We start from the raw sequence: 7,547 nt of genomic DNA on the forward strand, positions 1-7,547 counted from the left end.
ACGGGAAATGTGGTCTCAAAGCCCCCACGTGTCCATAGGGAGTCTGCTAGACACTTCCAAATAGCACTTCCCTAAATTCAAAACAAACAGTTGCTTGCTATGAGTCAGTATGTGTGTTTATGTATATTTGTATATGCTGTGTATGACTGCATGTATTTACCTGTAAGCAAAAAGTTTTTTTAAAAACCTCAGCAGGAAAGGCAGTAAATACTTTTTCATAGCATAGTGCCATATACTTAAGGCTTTCAATAAATGTTGAATTATAGTTGCTACACCTTTGCTGTTACATAAAAACTTAAGATTTACTGTGCTCAAAGAAAAAAATTGAAATAGACCCTTCCCCGCCCCACTAGTTCCCAGAGTTTACCTATTGTTTTTTTTTTTGCATTTATTTCTTTGTATCTTTTTCTAAATCTGAAAAGAATCAAAGAAATAATTAGTTTTTTAATCTTATGGAGAACTAACAGTACCCAGCAAATAGTTTTTAAATAAATAATTGTTGATTGACTGATAGAGATGCAGAAGATGGCTTTTGCTGTATAGTTTGGAGATGACAGATTAAATTACTTACAATCATGAATTTCAGAAGAATCTTTATGAAGAGAGGTGACATTTGAGTTTATTAACAAGCAAGATTTATTTTCTATGTAAGCCAGTTATTGTTTTTAAACCCTTACCCTCTAGCTGAATATTGTTTCTAAGGCAAAAAAGTGGTGATGGTTAAACATTTGAGGTTAAGTGACTTGCTAAGAAGTGTCTGAGGTCAGATTTGAACCCTGGACTTCCTGTTTCTAGGCCTGGCTCTAGCCACCAAGCCGCCTACCCACCACTATAAAACCAATTATTACCTACAATTGCACTGCTCCATATGTTGGAGCCAACGCTTGGATGTAGTGTAAATCATGGCCCAAAAGCCAATATGTGAAGGGGGGTGGGGGTGGCGCCGCTAATTTAGGTCTGTCCTGAATGGGGAGGGGTAGAGCCTATTATCAGATCAATTCCATGAAATCTTAGCAGGCTTTCGGGGCTACACAATTGATCCTGGAGTATCTGGAAAATAGACTAAAAGCAGCATTCGTTGCCCCTTCCCCCAAAGACCTTAAATGGGTTAAATAGTTGTTTCTTCAGGCCTATGGGAAGCTCCCCAGGTTTTTGTGCCCTGATTGGAGACTGATGGGACACCCAGGACTTGCCACATTCAGAATCCTGCTTGCACTACGGCAGCACTATCTCCAAAAATGGCAAAGTATTGTTTTTTTAGCTATCAGTTAACACGTGAAAACTACGCACAGCGCTCAAGGCCCCCTCTAAAGAGACTGGATTGGGAGAAAAGGGCTCCTACTGCCATGTTGTTAGAAGAATGTTTTCCCAACAAGGAGATTCCATGGGCCTGGATGTGTTTGTATGGATCCTGTGATGAATAGCCCTTCTTTCCCTAAAAGCCCTTCTCGGTGGTAGGCAAAAGTTGTCAGATGGCAGAGATCCCTGAAGGACAGGACCAGAGCAGAATGACGGCCTTGAAGCATAGCACAATTAGAGAAAACAAGAGGAGAAATTTAGCTTAGCCACTCCATATTCCCTACAAAAAAAGAGTAATAGGGGGGCAGCTGGGTAGCTCAGTGGAGTGAGAGTCAGGCCTAGAGACGGGGTCCTAGGTTCGAATCTGGCCTCAGATACTTCCCAGCTGTGTGACCCTGGGCAAGTCACTTGACCCCCATTGCCTACCCTTACACTCTTCCACCTAGGAGCCAATACACAGAAGTTAAGGGTTTTAAAAAAAAAAAGTAATAGAAATGCTCTTCCCCTTTGTACCCACAAAAAGACCCATAAGTGTTTCTGAGAAATGGGGGGGAGGGCGTATGGAGGAAGGTTTATTCTACCCTCCAATAGTTCTTTAAGGAAGTTCCAGGGAACTTGGAAAATGAAAAAGCTGAAGAGCTGAGAAAACTGCTCAGCTTGTGTCCCTTCCTATGTGGCTTTTTAAAATTTTCCTCCATGTGCTAGTGCCTCCCCACTTTACCTTTTATTTATTTTCTATGTACTTCTGTGTGTACGCCTGCTTGGACAGAAGGAAAGTTCTTTGAGGGGGACTTTTATAATAAAAGTTCCTACCTAGTACGATCACAGTTAGCACCGTCTAAGGAACAGAGGGGGTACCTAATTGCTATACGAGGTAGCACAGACGTGATGAACAGGGTCCCGAGTCCTGCCTCTTCTACTTTCTTTGACGCTTGGATCTCCTCAGTGCCACAGACAATTAGGACTAGAACTTGCGGTTATTAATCTGCCCTGTGCTGATGAAGTCACACCTACACAAAAAAGAAGTCTACAAAATTTAAACAAACAAAAACAAAACCATGTATTAGAAGCTCCCAGTTTCTGGAACTGAGTGTTTTTGGTTATACCATCACATCTCACCCCATTACTATTGGCAGGACCCTAAGAACACGGTGGTACTCAATCACTAGGCCATTAAGCCATTATGGGTTAAGAGCAAAGAACATTTAGTACCATAGAAATGTCATATTTGTCCTCAAAAGAATTTTGGTTTGATTTGAAGACATAAAGGCCTGAAACTTTTCATTTGCCAAGTAAATCCTCTTCCAGGGTGATTGATAGAGGAGGGAACAGGCTCTATCTTCTGACTTGTAGGTTAATGCTCCTAGGAGTCTTTGTTCTTGCTTAATTAGATGATGTTCAAGACAAGGAAGCTTCAGTACGAGACTTTTTAGTAACTAAACCTCCTTGGCTGGGATCCAAGACAGCCCCAACTTAATATTGGCTTATTCATCTCTATAAATAATCATGCTCTAAGGAAGTTCCATTGAATCTAGAAAATGGGAGCAGGACTAACAAGGGAAAGGGAAAAGTTGAAAGCTTCCTTGTTGAGTTTGATGTATTTTTATAGCAAATTGCACGTGTTCACCCCTTGTTTGTTCATTTCAGATTAGTAAGATTCATCTGATGCTGATGCCCCCCCTCTCCCCACATCTTCTTCCATGTTTGTGTACTCTTTATGTACTCCAATATTCCTGGTATAAGAAATGACAAAAATTCTATCTTTCTACATTTATGTGTTCATCCTTTTATCATCCCTTCTCTTTACTCTCTTCAGACCTTCAGAAACAGAGCCATTGCCAGTTCCTCTTTTTTCTCTTCCACCCCAACACATGAAGGTTCTTTAGGGAACACTTGCTTTTTCTCACCCTCTTAGAATATTAGCTCTCTTACATCATCATAAAGCTTCTTGCAGTTGTTCAAATAAATTTGTCTTTCTAGGCTCCTGGACTCTTTTGTTGTATTTCAAAGTTACTTCTTTGCTCTTTTTTAAAATCAGAAATGTTTGAAATTCCTTTTCCTTTTTGTCTATTTTTTTCTCCCCTGTAGGATTATACTCAGCTTTGCAGTATAAATTATTCTTTGTTGTAAGCCTATTTCTTTTGTGTTTTGGAAAGTTGTATTCCAAGCTCTTCTGTTGTTTATGGCAAAGGCTGCTATGGTTTGTTTGTTTGTTTGTTTTATCATCTTGACTGGTAGCTTGTTAGTTGAACTTGAACTGCTGGTCACATTAGTAGTATTCTGTCATGATCACTGTTTAACCATTCCCCAATTTGTTTAGCCATTGCCTAACTGATGGGCAGTTTCCCCTCAATTTTCAGTTCTTTGTACCCACAAGGAGAGTTGCAATAAATATTTTAGAATATGTAGATTCTTTTCCTTTTTCCCTGATCACCTTAGTAAATAAACCTAATAGTGGTATTGCTGGGTTATAAGGTATACACATTTTTATAACTCTTTGGGCATAATTCCATATTGTTCTCTAAAATGGATCAGTAACAAAACTATCATTTTTTATAGATGATATGATGGCATATATGAAAAATCTTAGAGATTCAACTAAGAAGTTAGCTAAAACTATCAGTTTTTAGTAAAGTTAGCAGGAAATAAAATAAACCTAAATAAATCATCAGCAGTTCTAGATATCACCAACAAAGTCTTACTAGAAGATAACCCATTTTAAATAACCATAGAATAAAATACCTAGGAGTATACCTGCCAAAACATTTTATAACAAGTTATAAAACATTTTTATACAAATAAAGGCAGATTTAAATAATTTGAGAAATATTAATTGTTCATGGGTAGACAGAGCTAATATGATTAAAATGGCGATCTACCCAAAACTAATCTGTTTATCCAATGCCATCCCAATTAAATTACAAAAAAAAATTTTTAATTGAACTAGAAAAAATAATAAAATTCACTTAGAAGAAAAATGGTCAAGAATATCAAAGGAATTAATGTGGGGTGGTGGTGAGTAATGGAAGGAAGTCTAACAGTACCAAATTTTAAATTATTATAAAGCAGTAATTGTCAAAACCATATGCTACTGGATTAGAAATAGAGAAGTAGATCAGTGGAACAAAACAGACATACATAAAACAGTACTAAAAGATTATAGTAATCTAGTGTTTGAAAAAAGTAAAAATCCAACTTTTTGGGATAAGAATTCACTGTCAGATTTATGGATAGGAGAAGAATTTATGAATAAACAATAGATAGAAAACTTTGGGAGATACAAAATGGATAATTTTGATGACACCAAATTAAAAAGGTTTTGTATAAATAAAATAGTATAGCTAGGATAGGAAGGAAAGCAGAAAATTTGGGGGGAAATTTTTATAGACAGTTTTTTTGGACAGAGGTTTCCTATTCAAAATATATAGAGCTTTGTAAAATTTTTAAGTTTACAAGCCTTTCCCCAACTGATAAATGGTCAAAAGATATAAATAGTTTTTTGATAACGAATCCAAAGCTATATGTAACCATATTTTAAAATGCTCTAAATCATTTTTGATTAGGTAAATCAAAACAACTCTAGGATATTATTTCACACCTCTCAGATTGGCTAAAATGACACATGGAGGGGATATGGGAAAATGCCGGCAGCATTTTCTTTTTGACTTAAAAAGAGCTATGGATTTTGGTAATGACATCTCTGGAACTTTTTGGGGGGAAAGAGGAGCCCTTTCAAGGGATGGTTAATTCTTTCAGGTTTCAGTTTGCCCTTTGGTTCTAATAGATCCGGGCAAGTTTTCATTTGTGATTTTTAAAAATACAATGTCCTGCCCTTTATGAAAGTAGCTGAAATGGCTTCAGTGGCAGGTTTCTCCTCACCAGGAAGGGCTGGGAAGAAAAGATAGAAACGTTGGATAGCTGAAATGGCAGATGGACTGAACTGGGGAGAAACTTGAGTCAGAGAACAAGGAGAAGGCTATTGCAATAATTCATGTGTGAGGTGATAAGAGCCGGCACTAGGGTGATGGCTGTGATCTCAGCAAAGGATGGAAAAGGATTTACCTTTCTCTAGGGCTGACTCCGCCTTCCTCCCCGGGTGTCAGCCCACTCCGGTGGCTTAGGGTTACTCTTTCCCCATGCCTAGGCACTGAGGGAGAGAACAACCCGGCTGCCACTGCTGAAGACCTTCTGATATTCACAATCTCAGTGAGAAAGGAAATCCACTAGAGAGGGTGGAGGGGCCAGCAGCCGGGGACCCACGGGGCAGATTGCTAACCTGTTCCAGGGGGCAGGTAGCAGCCTCTACTTCCATTTGTGTCAAGGAAAAGGAGGACCATCTTTTAGTCTACCCAATGAGGTTGGAAAATTGCATAAAGAGGTAGGATGCCTTTTTTAATTTGTTTTTTAAAGCAAATTTTGAAAAACTGTATTAGCATGATTTTTAGGTTAGAAATGTAGTTATATTCTCAAATAACTAAGAGTCATTGAAAATGAAAACTATTTGAACCAGAAGGCTATGTTTTTCAAATAATGGTGCCCATATCTTATTTTTATTATTTTTTTTTTGCAATTTTTTTTTAAACCCTTGTACTTTTGGTGTATTGTCTCAGGTGGAAGATTGGTAAGGGTGGGCAATGGGGGTCAAGTGACCTGCCCAGGGTCACACAGCTGGGAAGTGGCTGAGGCCAGGTTTGAACCTAAGACCTCCTGTCTCTAGGCCTGACTCTCAATCCACTGAGTTACCCAGCTGCCCCCCATATCTTTTTAGAAGTGAGCTCTGACCGAAAGAGGTATATAGGTATAACCCAGGAAAATAAATAAATAGAGAAATAAAAATAAATAAGTGAGTTTTGTATGACTGATGTTTCCTTTAAACAGTTTTACCAAATTATAATAGCATCACAAAATATCAGGATAAAGGACTAGGTGGTAGGTGTCATCCCTAGGCACTTCTTACTCATCATTAAATTTCTATTCTATTCCCTAAATTACTTCATTACACATCTAGTAAGACCTAAAAAAAACTCTCTCTTCCATAATTTTCTCCATTTCCTCTTACTAGAAAAAAAAGCTCTTTGGTCCAGAAGGACTAAGAAGGCTGCTGGGTCTGGAAGCATATCAGAGGACGACCTCACCATACTCTGCTTCTGTGGCAGATTCTTTTTATCAAGAGGGGACAATGTTTGGAAAGGAGGGATTAGAATATCTCTCTAATGTGTGACCTTGAGTGCAGAGGAATAAGGAATTCTCAGCCAGAATATGTTCCAGCTTCTTCTAACTCCAGTAAGTCACCAGGGGCCAGCCTTGCTTTATAGGTTTTTTCTATGGCAAGTTTGTCCTCAGGAAGAGGGGGTTCTGGAATGAAAGAAAAAGATACTACATGCATTTTTCTTCTTTTTATTTATCATTATTATTGTTACAGTTATATATTTTTGGTATGGCCATGAGTGCCCAGAACTAGTAGGGGTTCTCAGTCAGAACAAGTTGCTCTAGTTTTATCTAACTTTAGCAGGACTTCCTCATAATCATCTCCTATGGCAGGACAAGGAATTTCCAGATCAACTCTATCTTGGAACGTTAAAACAAAGAACTCACAAGACAAAGAATGGATTAACTCTGAATTGGTTTTGCCTCTTTCCTTGGACTTGATCCCCCCGATTATAATTTTTTTTTTAATATTTTTAAACCCTTAACTTCTGTGTATTAGTTCCTTGGTGGAAGAGTGGTAAGGGTAGGCAATGGGGGTCAAGTGACTTGCCCAAGGTCACACAGCTGGGAAGTGTCTGCCCTGATTATAATTTTGACTGCAGCTTTGCATAGTTTTCTCAGAGATAACCTTCTTGCCATGATTAAAGATCTGCTGTTAGAACTAGTAGTTCTGTGTTTTTTCAGGTTGATACCTTCTAGAAGGGAGTCACAAGAGAAGTAGCAAAACAGTAATGACTAGAAGAGAATGTCCAAGTGAAAGAATGCTGAGTCCAAAAAGCAGGCTATGTTAGTCACATAGAGAATGCATTAATGACATAAATGTGTGGTAAGTTTGGAAAAGGGTAGCTAGATGTCTCACTGGATAGAGCATCAGACCTAGAGTCAGGGAGACTCATCTTCCTTAATTCAAATCTGACCTCAGACACTTATAGCTGTGTAATCCTGGGCCAGTCACTTAACCCTGTTTGCCTCAGTTTCTTCATCTGGAAAATGAGTTACAGAAAGAAATGGCAAACCACTCAAGTATCTTTGCCAAGAAA

This window comes from Gracilinanus agilis, chromosome 2 (assembly GCF_016433145.1).
Source record: "Gracilinanus agilis isolate LMUSP501 chromosome 2, AgileGrace, whole genome shotgun sequence".
Classification (NCBI taxonomy): Eukaryota; Metazoa; Chordata; class Mammalia; order Didelphimorphia; family Didelphidae; genus Gracilinanus; species Gracilinanus agilis.